Consider the following 20,349-nt stretch of genomic DNA (forward strand, 5'->3'; position numbering starts at 1 on the left):
ATTTCTGGAGATGTTGGATGCCCACTGCTTATTAATCTGCAGGTGTTTGTGTGCTGAGCTGCATGCTGTGGCTTGTTATCATAGAGTTATATTCCTGTTATTGCAGATCCAGAAGGATTTGGTCTAGCAGATCTTCCACCCAATCACATTCATACACTCTACCCACACCTGACTGTTCCTTACAGTGTATTTTGGGGAGAGCCATTTTTGAATACATTCTAACTCTCCTACATGTGAGCTTAGTGCTGTTTTTGAGACAAAACTTGCTTGCTCTGCAAGAAAACAGTTTTATGAGCAGACCTCAGTGTGTCTTCCCAAGAGCGTCCTAGGTGTCAGCGTGGATGCAGACAGCTTTCATGAAGGCCATCAGTTGTTGTCAAGGCAGCAGTCCTGGCCTGGCGTGAGGGTGTGCTTGATTGTGACTGTTGGTGGGGTTGCCAAAATGGCACCAAAGTCCTCAGTGAGAAGGATGCAAGCCATTAACTGAGGACACCATTCTGTAGTTCACCATTAGTAAATATGGCCTGACTTTTTTTTCAGCTTGTATTTTTTTTTATGTACTGAGATTTATCAGATAAGTTCTTCTGGTTTTACTTTCTTTACCCGTTAATTCACTAAAAGTAACAGAAGTCTTTGGTTCCTGAGTCCTGATTTGCCCTTGTGATTAATATAGCTGCTAAATCCACTGCGCAGGCTCGAAGGGTTAATGACCTTTCCCAAATCTTCGCTCGCGAAGACTGGCCATTATTATATTATATTATTATTAAACACAGAAGTTAGTACAGCTGCTTCTGAAAGGTTTATGGGGCATTTCTGTTGCCATATGCTGCCAGAAGAGAAAAAGGAAGTCCCCACCTTGTGCTAGCCACACAGGAAAGTGAAGGGGAGAGTGAATGCAGGGGCAACTTTAGAGGAAGAACCCTAACTTTGGCACCACAGGTAGCTGTGAAGTTGTGGGGAAAATGCAAGAGATTAGAAAAGGTCATGGTATTTCTTCATTACAGGGGTGGAGTAAGGTTTTAAACTCATTACTGTTCTGGTGATTTAACTTAGAATCACTGGGTGAGATAAGTGTACGTTTTCCCCAAGGTCTTATGCCCCTTCGTATCTCCTTGTCCCAGGTAAACATATCAAATTAACTGTATATTTTAAAGCAAGAATTCAAGATTTTCCTCTATGGCACACATAGATCCAAAGTGTTTTACAAGGCATTTATGCAGGATTCATCTTTTCATACCTGAAAGACCATGTCACCACCAAGTGGAAAGAACATACTGTGCACTGTAGCAGTACAGAGGGAGAAGCTTTTGTTCATTGCAAATGCTTGAGGACCTTCATGCTTAAACAGAAATGCGCAATCCTTCCTGTAACACCATGATGCTCTCTAGCACTGTGTAGTGATTGGTGGTGTCTCCTCAGGAGATGTATTCTGTCCTGAGTCACATGAGTCTTGTCCTGCTGATACATGCACTATCTTTAGAGGCCTTCTCTTTGACTCACTGTTTTGTCCCCTGAATAATTTTACTCTGTTAAAAGGTAATAACAACACGGAGTCTTTCCTAATTTGAAGGATGCTTGTAATTTGTTTTTGTTGACTGGGAATGATGATGGAACTGATAAGTTTGTTCATGGTAATTGTCCTGATGATTGACAGATTGTCACGTCAAGGTTCCCCTAATTCTGTTGCAGCTTAATTTCTCCTCTGTGGTGGTCTGGAACAGGAAACTTCTCTGTTCAGCTTATAGCTTACTGTCAGAGTGTGTGTGTGTTTCCTGATCTGATAAGAATACAGAATCTTAGCTATCCTGTGTAACTGTCACAGGGATAGGTGAAGATTGGAAAGGAATATGAGAAGCCCTGTGGCCTGCTTTGTACTTCACTGTGTGGGAAGTCAGGTGGTTTCTTTTACTGCCCCTCCAACAGAACCCATGCAGGTCCATGCTCTCCAGTACAGCAGGGTACTGGGACAGAGCATGGAGGTGTCATCTATGCCGGGGAAGGTGTGTGAGCTAAGAGCTGTAACTTGAGCTTGTTAGCAGGCAGAAGAGGAACAATGCCTGCTGCCCAAAAATGTAAAATTGGTATGAGTCAAAACTAAGTAGTTTCCTATTTCCTTTGCTCTATTTTTGAGTTGAATGTACTTTCTAGTTCTAAATGCAATTCCTGAAGAAAATACACTGCTGACTGTGGTGGGACTGTGCTGATGTTTCCTTCCACTGCCATGCAGTGTCTCTGCCCAGCTTCTTATTGATTTAAAGCAAGAAAAGGAGCTAAAGCCTTGTTTGATAATAGCATATTGATGAGAAGGCTGGAGAAGGAGAGCGAGATGGTGGAAGTCTTTGTTCCTGTTTGACAAAAGATAGAGAATACAGGGGAAGAAATGTGAATGTGTATGGGGAGGAGGGAGAGGGGAGGGAAGAAAGAGTTATTTAAAATCACAGCTAGGAAATCACTCTTCTTGTCTATGTGGCCACAGAAGGATCAATTTTCAATTTTGATTTCCCTGCCTTTTGTGGTTTGAGACACTTGCATGCCAATGGAGATGGGGTATCTGGCTGCAAGTGTTTGTTTAAAACAAACTGTTGGCAGGATTTTGTTTTCAGATGAACTGCTTTCTGGATCAATGTAGCATGCTGCAAGGAGAAAGAGGGGAGAACCACAAGGGCCTGTTCTCCTCAAGAGAGCATTGACACAAACACAACTCTGGCTACATCTGTGGTTTTACTTCTCAGTTTAGTGAGGTGCAAGGAGTGAATCAAGAAGGCCTTTGTTTCATAGATCCATTTACTGTCACCTAAATGGTGTTGAGTGTGAAAGAGCAAATGCACCAGAGGCAGTTGAATGGCTTGATTTTAAGCAGTGTCAGTGATTTGTATCTCTATAGGATCTTGGGTGAACAATAGACCACCTCTTTTACCTGTAGTTTAGCGTATGGCAATGCAGGATCAACTGCTATTGATAATCAAAGCTGTGGACCAAAGACTCCACTATGTAAATCAGTGTCATTCATTTCATTGAGCACATAAAGATGAAGACTTGACTTGGAAAATTTAAATCATTGCTTGACACAAATGCTGTTATCTTTGCTGTTTCTTCAAACAAATGATGAATTTGAAAGAGCAAATTGGAAGGTCCTTTTCCCACCCCAGTCAATTTCTACTGGAAATTTTCTATTAAAAAAAAAAACCCACAACTAGTTTGTGTTAAAATTGGGAAAATGAGGGATAACTATTTGTCCTGACAAACAACATCTGGGGTTTTTTTCCTGTTAATTATTACTTTTTGTGTTTTTACCTGATACAGATCTGAAACCCCATGACAAAAATTGGGAAAATTGCAGTTTGCTCAACACAATGTGGAAAGGTGGATTAAAAGGAAGCTGAGTTTACAACACAAAATTATATATTCTAATATTTTATTCTCTTCAGCACCTTTAATGAAGGCTTTTCTTGAAAATTAATAATTGGGTGGGGCTATTTTGGAATAAAATGACTGAATATTTTTAGGTCAATATTCAGATTTTTTTCATATATAGGCTAGGCAAGTAGTTCCTCCTAATAGTCATAATAATTGCCAGCACAAGTCACTTCTAAGCTATTCAACTGTTTTGCAGAAAGAGCTGTAAAGATTTTTCTGGAGTAATTTTGAAAAGTTTGGGTCTGTAATTTCAGGCACATAAGTCAGAGTTATACTCGAAAAAGATATTGCTATTGGTTTATGTAATCCTGTTTTTCAAGATAAATTTATGCAAGAAGCAACAAAACCAATTCATGATGAGTTTTTCTGTAAATCAGACCCTTCAGCCTATTTGTCCTTCATATTGCTCATCTAGGTGAATTCTTGCTTTTGACATCACATTATCTAATTGGCACATACTTAATGATTGCATTGCGTGAGTGTGAAACTCGTGACTATGTATGGAGGGCTGGGCTGTCTGTGTCCGGAAGGGCTCCTGTATTTGTGGCCATAGAGTAGGACCAAGTCTTTAGCCAGTGTGAGAGCTCTGTGGGGCAGGGGGTGCTGGGAGGCAGCATATCAGCTCTTTGCCCTCTGGCAGTGCCTGGGAGAGCCAGGCTGCCACTGCTGGGGCAGAATTCAGTGCATGTGGGGAGACTAAGTGAGATACTGCCACAACAGTGGCCCTGGCCAGCAGTCTTGTGCTCCCTGTCATTTGATATAGTGTGTTCGGCAGCCATGAGAGAAGTGGGCTGCTTTTGCAGGGCTCATCCCCGTCTCTTCATTGTCTTCTCCCTATGGGCAGGAACTGCTCACTCCTTTGACTTTCCATTTTCTCTGTAGTGATAGGAAGACTTAGGTTGGTTTCTGTTAGCACTCTTTATGGGTCTCAGGGAGATTGATCAATCTTTTTGTGCCTATCATCAGAAACAGGCCATGTGTCCCAAAAACATTACTGAGAGACTAAGCTGTCTGGAGAAACGACCATCTTTTTGTTCCACTTTGACTCATGCCTAGCCTGACAGGATAGGGGCCTAAAAGTGTGATAAATGACACATTTCCCCCATCCTTTTGTTTTTAATGTCCAGGAAATGTTGGTGAATTCTTGATAAAAATTTATTTAGCATCTGCCATGGGTCAGGTACAGGTTCTGCAAATCCAATTATCTGCATCTCTGTCAACATATGTCAGTCTTTATAACTCTTCTTGATGTATTGAGTTCATTTGTATCTGTGGTTCTGCCACTGGAACACAACCCTGAATGTTTCATTTCTGTTCTAGTGTGAGGAACCCACAGAGCTCTGCTGATGCTTGTCAGTGTTATGAAACAGTGAAAGGAGAAGGAAATACAGTTTATGTCAGTTAGAGACAGATAAAAAAGAAGGTGGAGTAAGTCACACAGAATTTAGGGAGGTGATAATAGGCAGGATAATAAGAAACTTGTAAAGGTGCTAGGAGTAAAATCTTAGCTCCACTGATTTTGATAATAAAAAATTATCTGAATTCACTAGTTTTGTGATTTTACCCAACCAGTATGTAAGAACATAGGCCAAGTACTTGAGACTTGCATTTTGGAGATAACTTTTTTTGACAAGTTAGTGATATGTGTGAGGGGAATTCACACTGCTTGAAAGTGATGGAGAAAGGATCCATAATTCTGCAAAGGCCGTTGTTCTATAATATGTAATGAACTTGGCCAAAAATGTTCAAATATCTGCAGCTGTTTTGGCTGGTTTTGTGTCTTAACCTTCTGCTATCTGTGAGTTGCTTTTGGCTGTGTGCCTTCTCCCCAGTCGTCGAGGGTGTTCTTGTCTGATTAGGAGAAAAGGTGTTCGTCATGGTTGAATTACTCCTTGTTTGAGACTATCCTTTCTTTGTCCATGATAATTTGCAAGCTCTGGCTGCCCCTGTTAGTTTGTTTCTCTCCTGTTTTTTTGCATTTTCATCTCTTTGCTGTGACAATTTCTTTAGGATACAGTGATTCCGGTGCTGAATTTGGGAACAAAGTTTTTGCCTGGAGAGCTGCTCAACTAGTTGAAACTGGTGCTGGGTATGAGCTTAGCTGGATATGAGTTTGCTGTTGGGAACTTTTCAGGTATTTGTGCTGAGTAGCAATGCATTTTTGGTCAACAGCTGGGTAAGAACCTCTAAGAAAAGATGATGATGATGATTCAGGAGAATGGTTTGAGTTACTTCATGTCAGAAATTTGCTAGAAATCAGCGAGAGTTTTGGGAGTTAATAATTTGGGACTTGTTCTGCTATGTGTGAAAAATCACTGAGGTTTAGATTATAGCTTACACCTCGTGTGCTCCAAAACATTCTTCTGAAGTTGGCGAAGTGATGAGATGTGAAAGTTTCAGTGGGGCGTAGAACATGTTATACTGCGTCAGAGACAGCATGGACAGTAAAGATGCAGCTGAGACTGAGCTTATGTATCCCAGCACTGGTTCTACTGTTGGTTTGGAGCTGTGGATGGGTCACTTTGGGCACAGTTTCTAGTAGAATCAGTGATTTTGTTTGGGCATGTTGTGTTTCTGGCCTTCAGCTTAAGACATACTTGACTCTGTTTCCTGCAAATCCCCCCCATCAATGTATTGAGCACCAGCAGTTGTGAGTGAAGCCAAGAGAGAACACAACAAATTAGCATCAGAGATTGCCTGAGAGAGAGTAGGGATATACCTGACAGCAGTAGGTATGCTACATGGAGGAGCTGTGTAAGCCATTTGCAAGGGAGGATCATTTTAAGGGTAGATCTATGAGTAGAGGAAGTAATCAGGTTGCCAGTGAGTTTTGTTGTTATTCCAGTTGATTACTGTCCATAATGAGGATGAAATAATGAAGGGAAAACAAACCACTGTACAGAAAATACATCAATCTGGTATGCACTATCCTCTCTGTGTTTTTCTGCAGTGTCCTGCTTTTTATTTTGGTTACATGTTCTTTGGAACAAGGACTGTCTTTTAGTTTGTGCAATGCCTGGCTTATAGCTGTGTGTCTTGGTAATGTCAAAAAATAGGAAAGGTGGCTGAGTGTGCACTGCCACCGTGGACACAGCCAGTTGTGGATTGGCTGTACAGTGTGAGCATCCCTGTAACGAGAGTGCTCAGTTCTTTTCTCTGTAATGGGATAAAGGCTCTGGGAGGGGGAAGACCTGAGCCGACAGGGCCTTCTCTCTTATCATGCTGTTTCTTTAGGGGTATAAGGCACTCAGGTGAGGAATTTAGCATGTGGTCAGTCTGCTGTTCCCATGTCTCATTGTCAGCATGGTGCTGGCTGAGAGCCTGACTGTTCCTCTAACCTTATTTTTTTTCTCCTTGCTGAGCTTACTCATTACCTTGCTCCTATTTTAAGGAAGTAGTGGCTTGCAGGGCACATCGCTCCCTCACTCAGAGACTTTCACTTTGCAACACCAGTGACAGCTCCAAGTTGGCAGGCAGAGGGGAGGATTCTCTATGACCTTCAAAATGGCTGACTGCAGTGGGTATGACACGTTTCTCCCCTTCCAGAGGCCGCTCACCTCCCTTTCATGCTCTCCCTTAACCTACTGAGGCTTAAGAGGTGAGAGCTGAGGCTGCTCCTTGCTGTGGGAGTCTCGGGAGAGCAGCACTGAGGCGGAACTGCTGAGCCTGAGCTGGGAGGAAAATGAAGTGAGGGAGTGGAATTGCAGCCTGCGAAGCAGGCACCACTGCTGCTGTTTGCCTGCTGGAAAGTAAATAAAGGACAAAAACAAGGGCAATTGCTTTATGATAGAGGGTGAGGGAGAAAAAATAAAGAATGGGTAGAGGAGGCGCAATTGAGATAGGGTGGGAGGGCAGAGAAAAGGTGAAGAAAATAGAAGTGAAAGGGACCATTGTCTCCTTTCTGGGAGACAAGGAATAAGGAAAATTTTGAGAGCTTTTGCAATAGCTATCAAATGTGCTGTTGTCCCATTTATCCAATAGCCATTTTCCTCTCTTGTATTGCAAAGGTCACCTTTTGATTCTGCATACCTGGGATAAATCCACACTAGCAGCTGCTTAACATGGTCTTAACTTACCAACATGGTCTGCTATTGCAGTATAGTAGGTTCTATAGAAAACTTTAAGATGGCAAGAAGATCCGGTTATGAGAGTCCATGACTAATGGTCTGATTTGACTAAGTACGAAAAGTGTGGCGATTTTGTCATCGTGGTTCAGCCTTTTCTTGATGTGTATTTTCTGGGAAGGGTCAGGGAATTCTATTTTAAGTCAGCTCCTGCCTTTAGTCCTTGCATTATCACCATTTGCTCTACAGACAAGAAGTACATTTTCCTTAATACTGGACTGTGAAGCTAAAAACTGGTCAGCTAAAAGCATTTTCATCTTGTGCATCTAGCAGCAGAAGAAGGGCAGATGAGTGCACATGGGTCAGCTATTCTGTGTGATGGCCCCAAGAAAAGGGGCATAAATTTTCTCGACTATCATGTGCTACAAAACTGGCTTTGTATTTCTTTGTGTGTGGCTCAGCTGGGCATGTTTAATCCTTATGCTCTGTTTTTTTTGGATGAACAGCTACTTAAGTTCTGATTCTCCCTTCCCTACTGCTGCACTTGTGAGAAGATGGATATCTTGAACCCTTGACTGATGAATTCTGTTTCTTCATAAATATGAATTGGAGAATAAATTGACACCTACAATGTCATTTCTACAGGTTAAATCCCATAGACGTTGATTAATTAAATAGACGTTGTTAATTAAAAACGTTGAGCAGAGTGCAGGAAATTGTGGGAGTCTCAAGAAAATGGATGTTTTTGGTAGATAAGTCATTAATGAGGGCTTCAGCAGTCTTGAAATTTGTGCCTAGTTTCTTCACAGACTTGCTGTCAGACCTCAGACTAGAAGTAGTCAGTGACTTTGGATGTTAAGTTTGGGCTTGATCTTTGGTTCTTGCATGGCTTTATTTCTTCTTTTTAATACATTGAGAATGCTGTGAAAATTGAGTCCTAGGTGCCTTACATTGAACAGTTCTAAAACAAAGCATCTAAAGTAAGCAATATGTGGGAAAATTTGATTGAAGGCACTCTGTGCTTGGTTTTCTTATCTGTTTGGTGATGGGAATGACTCTTCAGCTGAATTAATTGATTTTCAGATATTTTAAGAAGAGCAGTTAGCTTGGCATAGACATAGCTGTTTACTGTTACATCTGGGCACATTGTTTAGTGTGAGAAGAAATCTGGATGTGGCTTGTGGAGGGGAGATAAGGCTTTACTCTTGCAAGATGGCAGTGAAACTTCAAAAGGTCAGAGTGAAAAAGGCAAAGATTTGCTAGTATATAAAGGTGAAGCAAGTGAAAAATTGTGTGTCTAAAAGCAGTCTAAGCAATACCATGTCTTCCCCCAAAGAAAGGGACACATGCAAACCTGATAGGAGGTGGGGAATCGATTTGCTTCCTGTCAGTACAGCGAATTGGGAACTGAAGACCCTTCTTCATGTGCATGTCTGTTTCCTCACTCATTTGGAATGGCAACAAAACCCGTATGTCAATAAGTCGGTGTTTCTTTGCTCTTTGTGATAATTACAAGTTAAATTATTTATTATGTTTTTAGCTAGGTGTCTCATCTGTTGACAAGAAATTGTGTGGTCTTGGGACTTTTCAGGCCTGTATTTTCTACCTGTATGATTCTATATGGAGCAACAGTGCTTGATGATATAGTGAAAATTGGGTTAACAGTTTCTAAAATACATATTTTTTTCCTTTTTTTTTTGGTCTTTATTTCCTTGTCAATTTTTTATGATATACAAGTTCCACTTCGGCTTTTTTGTGAAGATGAGCTTTGGTCAGGTAACTTCAGCTCTGTTAGTAGCATTGTTTGGATTTCAACTACTGACTTAGTTATGTGATCTTCTGTCAGCATCACTGGTGTTCTGAACTATGGTTACTTTACTCATCTACCTCAATACTGAGACATACTGGAAAATTAAAAATACAGTTACCAGATTTAATAAAAGGGTACTGACTTAGAGAACAGACCATAAATAATACAGGCATAGAATAATAACAGAGCAGCAGCTTGTAGAAGGCATGAGAGCAAGTGAACAAAAAGTGGATTTCAGAGAAAAAATATTCTTCTTTCTAAAAAAAGGTATTTTAAAGTGGGATCGATTACCTGATATTTCCTTTTATTTTTTGTTTTTAATTTCCTGGCACTGCTGCTGTGGGTTAAACTGTCAGTGAGCAAGAGGGAGCAGGAGGGTAGAATTTGTGCTTCTCTGAGTGATTTGCTAAGCCTCTTAAAGTATTTATTCCTCTCCTCATGATCATTAATGGATTCACTGTTTTGACAGGGAGATAGGTGCCCAGACGTTCCTCTAGCCAGTTATTCATTTTTCATCTGGAAGAAAGCATTTTATTAAAAACCATTTTCTGGTGTAGGGGGAGGCCTGGGAGAAGCAACAGATGTGAGCTGGAGCAGGGAGTGCAAAGGGAAGGGTGGAGGGTGAGAAAGGCATCATGGCTCAGCAGATGCACCAATTAGATTTTATTTGCTAAGAAGAAAAGCAGCCTCTGATAGCTGCCCTGTACTTTTTTTGTGAGAATGGACTTTTTTCATGACTTGCTTGTCAGATAAAATGAACGTGTACGCGAATGTGGGGAGAGGCTGAAATTAATTACTGTCAGTAAATGAAGCATACGGAAGCTTGTCTTGATGTTACAGTGGTTGTGAATTAGTGCAGAAAATACAGTGGAAAAGCAAACAGTGGAACATTGTATTTGGATCAGAGCTAGCTGTGTACTGGGTTGTTAATGTTCCCCCCCACCCAAACCTACTTTCTTGGGTATATTGAAGGTATCCTAATTACACTTGTACTTCCTCTATGCTCCCTTTGGGATTCTTAAGATAGGGCATCACACTCCAGATCATCATTGCTCTTTCCACTGACAGTCTTCCAGCTGGGTGAGAGATCCCCCACCATAAATGCCTTCACAGAGAATTTGGGATACATGCTCAGCTTCACAGCTGTGCCGAAAGAAAAAACCTCCCAGCAACGTTGATGGCATTATTATTGTAACATACACTTACTGAAACCTTCTCAGAAACCCTTCTGTCTCAAAAGGGAGCAGGAATTAAATAGAGGACAATAAAAGCTTAGCTTCCTCCTGTTGGAGCCAATGTCTGAGCTGCTGCTGATTTTAGGGAAGTAGAAGGGGCACTAGTGGTGTACAGATTGTATTAGAGTTCATTTCTGAGAGCTGCTTGGCAGCTGTGGGCCACCTGACATCCTTATCTACTTTAATGTAAGTTGTATAATCTTAGCACAACTTGAATGTTACACCTGGAGCAACTGTTTGTCCCAATTAGGAAGATGCTTTACTTACTTAAGACCGCCAGGGTCTTGAGTAAACATTATGCATTGGCAGGTCTTAGTAAAATTTCCTTAATAGAAGCATTTTCTCCCCAATGAGCAGAATTAAGGCTCTGTTAAACAGTAGTTATTGCCATTAAGTATTGCTAGCTTATATCAATTCCTTATGGAATCCAGTAGGTAAACATGCTTCTTTGAGGAAGCATGTCCCACTTAAGTGGATTACAGAGCAAGTTATATACAGCCTAATGCAGCACTGAACCTGAAGCAGCTTCTGCTGATGCATTTACAGGATTTCAGCATCATGTCTTCTGAACTGAAAAGCCATGAGCTACACTGATACAGTGGGGATTGATTTAGTCAAAGCTGTCAGCAGTTGTAAAACAGTCACACAAGTAAACTTTGGTATGTGGATAGTTTAAACAAATCCTGATGTACCTCTTGGATTTTGGTTAACTTAAGGTCAAACCCTGTTCTGATCATAGATTTTGACATTTCGGAATTGAGGGCTCTGCTATTACTGAGGCTTGAAAAATGCATCTGCCAGAAGTCAAGGTGAAGCCAACTTCCATGTATATATCCAATAAGGTTTTGGAGGCAGAAAGTCTTCAGATACTTGGTTTCAGCCTGGATGTAAAACTGAAATTTTTGACTTAAACATCACCATACTTTTAACGGCAATTATTTGGTTTTCTGTTCTGGTCGTTTCTGCACCTTTATCACCTCCCTATCTCAGTGCTCCTCTGTCCTTGTTCTGAACTCTATGCAGAACCCTTCTCTGCCATGCTCTGACTTCTTTCATACTGAGCTACTGTCTCAAAGCAGGTGGAAAAGATTGCATTCAGTGATATCGAAGTTTACATTTCAAAATGCCTCAGAATACACCAGAGTAGGAGTTACAGACGTACATGTTATCCTTTTTGCAAAGTGTCTATGTTAGATTGAGCAGAATGTACTATTCACAGCTACAGTTCAGTAGTGTGTGCCTGGGCTCTAAGAGCTAAAAAGTCCTCATCAAGCACCCGCAGGATGATTCTGCGTTCAAACTTCACTATGTTCCTTCGTTTACTAACAGATTTTTGGGTGGAAGGGAGGGAACGGCAAGTTCCTCAAAACGCTCACTGTCTCATGGCTTTACTTTGACTTTGCTTCTGACCATGTGGGGGAAATTATGCCTGAACCTCTGAAACACCCGAGCTTCTGTTATGGGAAAATATACAGCAGATGTGGGTGTCATGGGAGAAGATGTGGAGGAGAGAAGCTGAGCCTCCACAAACTTCAAAACTAGATACATTTCTTGTTTTGGAATCCCAGGTGATGGGAATTAGGGTTGTAAAGTGTAAGGAGAGAGGAGGCTGGTTGCAGGTTTACTGATCTTCTGTGAATAGGATGCTGTTGTGGTTTAGGAGTGGTATTCCCCAATTTAGTACTCCCACTAGAAAGACCACAAACTGCTCCCCTGCTGCCCTGAAGGGGAAACACAGAAGGCAGAGATCACAGGTTGAGATGAGAAAAATTACCTGTAAACACCAATGAGATAAGAAAACTAGCGGTAATGAAAACAATATTAATAACAAAAGTATACAAAAAAGGGGGTGATTCACATGCCAAAATGCTCACTGAGCTCCAGACACTGAACAATGGTGGATGGGTTCCCTACCCTGCCACACTTCGTTCAACTGGAAAAACTTCCTCCTAGAAGGGGGAGTCCCTTACCTCTGCCTCAGCAATTGATGTGAGATGATAAAGAACAACTTCCTAGCCATGACCACATGGCTCCAGGCTCTGCCTCCTCAAGACTAATGTAAAAATTAACTCTGTCCTGCACAGAACCAGGACAGATGCATCTCAGTAAGTCAGTATAAGGATCCTAAATATTAAATAAATATTAGATTAAGAGCTGTTCTGTTTTAAAAACAACCCACTCAGTCCTGGTCTCTTGCAGTATAATTTATGTGTCATCCACACCCTGGCTTCAACAAGTGGCTTTTCATAGCACTGCTGCCTCTGCACACCAGTTCTTTAAATGAGATGGCAAGGCTGCTCGGATGAGTGGAGTGGTATCCTGTGGGGCATTGGTGATTCATCTCCCCCGGTGCAGAAGGGGGTGGTATTTTTTGTCATTCAAGCATGTTACCTTTGAGGAAAAAGTTCCTTCTACACAACAGTGTTTAAAACGGCAAGCTCCAAAGGAGTTTTCTCTATATATCCCCAAGTATAGAGGGAGTACTATAGGTGGCAATAGAAACCACTAACTAGGATCATATAGTTACTTATCACCTGGTTACCAGCTCTGCTGCAGCTAGAGGAAGAGCTGCTTCCCTGCTCTGTGACACAAGCTTCTTCATATCTGCAATGGGCATAATAATACTGTCTGACCTGCCAAAGGAGGCCGAAGAATCTATACCAGACTTTGAAGAAAGTAAGTATGAAATACTGTGATTTGTCTGGAAATACTCCATTTTATTCAAGACACACAACATCAAGCTGCATATCTTTAGATGATGACTGCTCAGAAATTAAATGGAATGTGATACACTGTTGTGAGATGATAAATGCCACAAATTCAGCCCTGGGTAGGTGAGGACAGGTGGATGAAAGTGGGATAAAGTTGCTTATAAAAGTTATGGTATGTCTGAAAGCCTTGGTGGGGAAGGTTATCAGAGGAATATGAGTGAATATATTAATCTTTAGCTGGAGCTAAAGAAGGAGCTCTTTGATGGATCTAAAGCACAACATATTCTAGAATAAACTGGTGGATAACAGGTTCCTGATCTACTTGGTAGTGTAGGAAGGGACCACTTCTGCTCTACTGGAATTGCTTAGTGTCCCAGCTGCTGTCTTAAGCTCTGCACGTAATTCCTTCCTCAAAGTCCGAGCCCCTTTGTGCAAGCCCTGGTTATGCAGCATTAGTTTTGGCTCATCCCATAGCATGAATACACTCTTGTACTGTGCCCACTTAAGTTTATAAATGTCTTCATAAAATACCTTTCCCATAGTCTTTACTGCCTTTTCTAGATTCTTTCTGCATCAGCAACGTTTAGTCTGGGAATCCCCTCCATGTTGTATTAAGAATACAGAAGTTTTTTAACACTGCTTGCTGTCTTTGATGGTTTGTTTGATTTATGGGTTCTGAGCATTTTTTCTGCCTTAAAATCTCCAATAAGTTGAACTCCATACTTAATTGACTTAAACCTTAATATTCCAAACAAACCTTACAGACTGAAATCCAAATGTTACATAGATGGTAGTGAAAACTAACTTGAATTATGGTACACAGAATGGACTTTTCCAGATGATGCTCTTTGGGGGGAAAAAACGAACAAAAACATTTTGTAGAGTAAGGCCTGCAATGGGAAGTGCAGGATGAACAGTGTCTGAATACGCTTTGAGCATCCCAAGTGCTTGAGTCTCAAGCTTAGCCCAGTGTAAATCCAAAAATCCCTTTTCTCCGCAAAGAGCTTGAGCCAGACTTCCCCTGGGGGAGGGATATTCTGGATGCAGTGCTTTAATACTTCCTTTTCTGGTAGGAGACCTGAGGTAGAGAACTGACATGAGGAAAGGGGTGTTAATGATACTTTTCTTAATCTCTTGAAAGCATTGCTTGTGGTTTGCTTTCACTCTTAGAATTCCCCTCTTTTCCTATCCACTTCAGCAGTCTCGAGGAGGAGCTTGCTCAGGTACTGTATCTCTCTCTGAAATGTTTGCAAACAAACCCCAAATCATATGATCATCTCTTAGTCTCACGATTTGTTGTTCTTTTTCAGCTGCTTGTTGTCTGAATTCAGAAGTGTTTTCTGGGCGCTTGGCCTGACTCAGTTTAGCATCCAAATTGGGTGAAATTCTTAGCTGCTTTGTTCTAGTGTGAAACTTGGCTGGAGCAGCAGAGTTTTGCTGTGAGTTCTGGAGCTCATGTTGTGTTTTGACTGGAAGGAATTAGTCTGATTAAACTGATTCTTTATTCATGCAAACACACAAAATTGCCACAGCTTCTACCAATCAATTACCAGTTTGTCTGTCTGCCCATCACCACTGCATTATTGTGCAAGTGTTACAGGCTTTGTTTTTTCATCCCTTGTGTGCCTCTGCCTACAGCAGTGCCCCACTCTGCAGCTTCTGCTCCTGCTTTGCCCAGGTAGAATTGACAGTGCAAGACCTTTGACAAAGGAAAGTGGAGCTTCTTTCTTGTTCTCTGCTTTGCTTTTTTTGCCCGCTCTCCCTCCAGCATGTGCAGTACATACAACAACACATCCTTGCTACCATGCTGTTAACTGTGCGGTAGCTACTGGTTTGACCCAGCAACCTCTTCATCTTGGAGGCTCTGACCCCCCTCTCAAATGCTCTCAGGATGTGTTTGAAAATGGGTAGAGCCTTGAAATACTGCAGCAAAAGCTTTCTCGATGCCAAGAAACGTTTCACCTCCCTTCTTCCCTACAGCAAACAAATTGTATTGACAGACAAAAGCAGGATTATGGTGAGGAGATTTGCAAGACAACTGGATTACGGAAGCTAAAACAAGCAAACACTGAGATTATGTTTGGGGGTGGGCAGGATGGAGTTGGGGGAGGAAGGGGACAGTACAGAGCAGTAACTTGGGCTGTGGTGCTGGTCTGACACAGTGGTGGTGAGGCAGCAGGAAAGAGGATTTAAAGTAATTTAGGACAAAAGCAAGCACAGTAATTTCTCCCTGTAAACTCCAGTGGATGGAAACTTAGTACATTTGCATTATGGTTGTTGATTTTTTGCTTTTCAGGAATCTGGGAACAAAGAGGTAGAGGTAGAGGGAGAATGGGAGGCTGGCCTAAACCTGTGAGTCCCGCAAGCCCTGCTGCTTGCTCAGGCAGCATAGGCACCAGCTGTCAGCTGATCTGAGCAGAGATCAGCTGTGACCTAATTATTGGCCTCTTAAACCTGCATTATTCCTTTCATTTTCCAGCTCATTGACATTGTATAGAGACAGGGTGAAAGAAGGTAGAAAAAAGAGTTATTGATAATCCACTTCCTGTGTATCTGCCACTCAGCCAGGGTCATGGCTGGATGGCCTCTATCAAGGAGAATGAGGGTGGGCTTTAAACCCTTCTGCTCCCCTGTGGGAGGAAGACAGCTTTGTGCATTTGGGGGAATGGAACCTTGAAACAATTTGAAATCAAACACTGGTGTGCTCTGGGTCAGAAAGACTTTGTAGTTCTTGTGTGCTCTGAGAAGCGAGGAAGTAAGTAGTTGATAACCTATGAGAGGAAAGAATGAGCAGAAAATACTCATCACCCCTGTTAACACAGGGGCAGGCAGAAGTACAATCTAACAGGTTAATAATCCTATCAGTTTGAAAGACATTATGTATGTGCATTTTGCAGTAATCAGCAGACAAAGCGCTCTAACCATAGGCATGTTTTGGCTTTTTTAAAGTTTACATGGCTGTGTGAGAAAGCTTTGCCTGGGCAGCAGAAAGGTACCAACCTAGTTAGAGTGACCTCAGATACAAATAATATACCAGCTTGTAGTCTTTCAGTGTATCTGGCTGCTGGTGAGAATAGCTTGGCAGTGTTGCTTTACCCATCCAGAATGTGTTACCCACTGTTACTACCTGCCTTGAGAGTAGCTAGTCAGTAGGAAAAATTGGAAAAGACCTGATACTGGTGGCTAAGATGGTATCAGCTTGGGTGTGTGGCTCAGTGTGGTGGGAACTGAAAAGCAACAAAGCTCTGCTTTCTGCCAATGGTGACATGGCCCGAGGAGGGCAAACATCTTGGCTCTGGCAGACTGGTGCAGAAAGAGAGAGGGAGAAGGTGAGAGAAAAACAGATTGTGCAAAATTATCAATTTTTCTGTACAAATCTACTTTCCAGTTGCCAACTCTCTGTGTATCTTCCTCCAGTACCTGATAATCCCCACCAATCAAATGACCTTCTTGATGATTAAAGGATCCTGTTTGCTGATTTGTCACCAATCCGGTCTTTCAAGCTTTTAAACACTTCTTTACACAATGCTTGCTAGTTAGCATATATTTTCTAAGTCTGCACTTGCCAAGGTCCACTGACAAATGCTTCTTTGCTGCTTTATTCCAGTATATAGGCGCCCTGCATTTTCTGCTGTTTCTGACACTCAGACCTGGTGCTGAGGAAGAGAAGATGGGGAAACTGAGTGAGGAGAACTCCCCTATTGTATTATACTCTAATCAAGCCAAATTGTTGAGACTGGCTGTAAATTGCTGGGATAATTGACCTTCAGTCATTTGAAATACACTTCTGGGAGTGAAATACGTTTTAATTTCTCTCTCTCTCTCTCTCTCTTCCCCCCCCCTCCACTGTTTGAAGCCTCTTGCAGCCTTTCCAAAGCAACTTCTGACAAATTTTAATCAATAAGCTAGCCAGTGGTAAGCCTGAGTCTATCACATCTGTTACCTTGATGGCAGTGGTACTGGAAGCCCTTATTTCTTTACTTTTGACATCAAAGCAAGCATCATGGAAGGAAAGGGAAAAACAAACCAGAGGGATTAGAGTTCAAGTTAAGTGGGGGATAGTTTTAAAGAGTGAGCACTTCCAAGCCTGATCAAATCTATTACAGTAATTTATTATTGACTGAATACTCATTGCATCCTCAGGGCTGTATGATATGCACAGCATCTATAGCCACTGCCTCTGGAGCCTCGGTTTTCAGATCAGTTACTCACTGTAACTTAGGAGTGTACTTTGTGTGCTCAATGTGCGAATGTTGTCAGGTACTAACCATGTGGGAGGCAGCCTGTGGCATCAACACTTTTTTTCCCCTGTCAATAAATATGCATTGTGATTTACTGTATCCTTTTTTGTGATATTTCTGTCGTGACTCTTGCCTTGTATAAGGGATATGGTGGGAGATGTATGGTCTCATCGCTTATGTATTAAACAGGAATTACAGCAGTTAGTATCTATTCCTGAGCTTTTTACTAACTGGCACTTTCTGTTTGTAACAGCAAAGACAACAATGGTGTTACTTATCTTCCTTGGGATTTTTGCGAACTAAATGATTCTGACATTAAATAGTTGTGGGACCTGAGTCAAGTGAGTTGCCATTCTTGTGCCTCAGTTTCATGGATAATGGTTTATAAAACGGGATTAAGTTTATGCTGTGAGATCCTCAGAGTATGCACCTTGACCTATGCATCCTTCTTGGCTATGAGATATACTAAGGGATAATCTAGTAGATCCTGACTGTGGAGCAACTGAAGAAACTTTTTCTCATTCCTATTTTGTGACTTACATTTCTTTTGGATTTATGTGAATTATTTGCTCACATGAAGAAAGTGAGGATGGTGCTGTTAAAAAGCATTCTGAAGTTCTTCAATTAAAGATGCAGTTTAAGCGCCAAAATAGTACTGTTATTGTAACACGTGCTAGAGAAACAAGCTGCCCTGAGTGAGTTCATGTGTTGCTGGGTAAGCCAGTATTTTGTGGTATAGTGAACAGTGCTGCACAATTGGAAATACTTGCATGGCCCTCATGGAGCCAGCCAGCCAGACTGGTAATTTGTGAGATGAACACCCAAGAAAGAGACTGGCTTGTAAATACAGATTGAAAAGAGATTTGGCCCTGATAGCATCAATCTGCAGCAGGACCCTACAGAGATTTCTGGTAGTACCCTAGGGAGAGGAGAAGGCTTTGAAGTGGGATGTAGCAGTTACAGCTTGTGAGGCTGCAGTGCATGCACCTGGTCCTAAAGCAGTGAAGTGCCCTAAAAGGTAAACTGCGTAACAAGGTCTCCTGAGTCTCTTGCATAGGACGTGCTATTTATCACCCCCAGCTGCAAGCAGCAGCAACCTCTAATACAATGGAATGATGCCTCAGGCCAGTCTATACATTTATAAGCACATTAATAAATCATCGTAAAAATAAAACACGTTTATTGCCATTATAAATTTACATGGAACAGTTGTTATCTGTGAGACCCTCTCTTCTTACCCTCTCATTGCTACAGACATGGATTAGATGCCAGAGGTATGGATATGGGAGAAAGGGGATGCAGAACAGGTAAGGACTCCAGGTCTTCAGACGGGAGCCCAAATTGATGCCCCAGTTTGACAGTTCATCTGTGTGATTGACATGGGATAGTTGGTTACCAGCATCTTGTAGCCAGGGACCTTGCACATCCCAGTGGTTTGTGAAAGCCAGAGGGAATGGGCCAGGGCATCACAACCCTAGTGTTTCCATTCTAGAGTGTACTGGGGACAGGGGCAGGTAATAAGACCATTGTGACTGCCCTGGGGAGAACGTGGGGCAGCCAAAACAGTGCAGCATTTCTGCTTCTGAGCTACTGCAAAGACTGTGCTGGCCATGCCACCGGGTTAGCATAGGACAAGATGGTGCAGACCTGCTTCCGGATGGGCCTGCCACTGTGAAAGCAGGATGACATTCACCTGGTTGGCTGGGCTTTTGGGTCATTTGCCACAGCCTGCATGCAGTCACATTGACACCAGGACTGGAAGGGCTGCCAGGTGCTGTGATAACTCCTTTAGTGGCCCTGGGTTGCTGTGCTGGGTGCAGCAGTCTCAATGTGCTGGCCTGGTGTGTGGTATTTTTGCAGGGACTGGGTGCTTCTGAAGTGCTGGATGACATTTGATAGGTACAGGATTGCTTTCTGGGTCACTGGACTCTCTTAAAACTTCAGGCCTTGAGAGGTCAGAGTGAGTCTGAGGAGCGACTTCCCGTTCGTTGGAAAAGAAGGTGAGAGAGCTTGTTGTCTGACATTTCATGACGGTTTTTTAGCTGATTCTGAGCCTGGTAGCTTAGGCTTATGGATTTTTGTTAGCTTTTGAGGCTGCGAGTAGCATAGCAAAGGTTTTTCTTTGGTTTTAACAGCAGTCTGTCATTTGTTTCCTCATACTGTTGTAATTTTATGAGGGAAGCCGCCTGGGAGTTACAAGTCTCCCAAAGAATCCAGCTGTGATTTATGAATGGGCCATCAACAGTTATTATGCCAGCCACTGCATGCATTCATTCTAATAAATTTCCTGCATCTTCCATAGCAGCTTGTTTTACTCCTGTTTATTGATACTGTGGTTTTAACAAAAGCAGCACATCAATTACAGTAATTGCATTCAGCCCTGCTGGAGCTGTGGTCTGAGGACAGGTTGTGGATCCTGGATGGGGGATTAAGGGCCATTGAGAGGACCTACAGAGAAGAGAGCAGAGGTAGAGTCAATACCCAGGCGGATTTCCCTTGATGCTTTGTAACCCTGTAGTTTTAATGTTTTTCTAAGAACGAGGAGGAGGCGAGATCATTATAGATGTGGCCCAAATGAATCTGGCCTACTGGGCTATGTCAGTTCTAAATTATTTTCAAATATGAGATATCAATCAGGGTTTTGCACCATTTTTAATTGCCATTTTTTCCTGTTTTATCTATAGAAGTTTTTTAGTGATTGAAGTAGTCAATATGGATTTGATGCATGGACTATTGAATAGATAAGGAATTGGCTGGATGACTGCACCCAAAGGGTTGCAGTCAAGATCTCAATGTCCAAATGCAGATCAGTAACAAGTGGTGTCCCTTGTGGCTCTGTATTGGGACTGGTACTGTTCAATATCCTTACTG

At 42.1% G+C, this 20,349-nt stretch overlaps 1 protein-coding gene across 10 annotated transcripts in view; it reads left to right on the forward strand.

Annotated features, from left to right (window-relative positions):
* LOC108505488 (neurexin-3) overlaps positions 1 to 20,349 on the forward strand; it is a 915,200-nt gene that overhangs the window by 188,112 nt on the left and 706,739 nt on the right. The window contains exon 1 of one of the 10 annotated variants that reach the window (XM_017831545.1): positions 6,930 to 7,015. The exons of the other annotated variants lie outside the window; for them this stretch is intronic. The gene's annotated coding sequence lies outside the window, so the exon portion shown is untranslated. Of the gene's footprint in view, positions 1 to 6,929; positions 7,016 to 20,349 lie in introns of those variants that run through there. 10 annotated transcript variants of the gene reach the window in all.

Source organism: Lepidothrix coronata, unplaced genomic scaffold (genome assembly GCF_001604755.1).
Source record: "Lepidothrix coronata isolate B3197 unplaced genomic scaffold, Lepidothrix_coronata-1.0 Scaffold192, whole genome shotgun sequence".
Taxonomy (NCBI): Eukaryota; Metazoa; Chordata; class Aves; order Passeriformes; family Pipridae; genus Lepidothrix; species Lepidothrix coronata.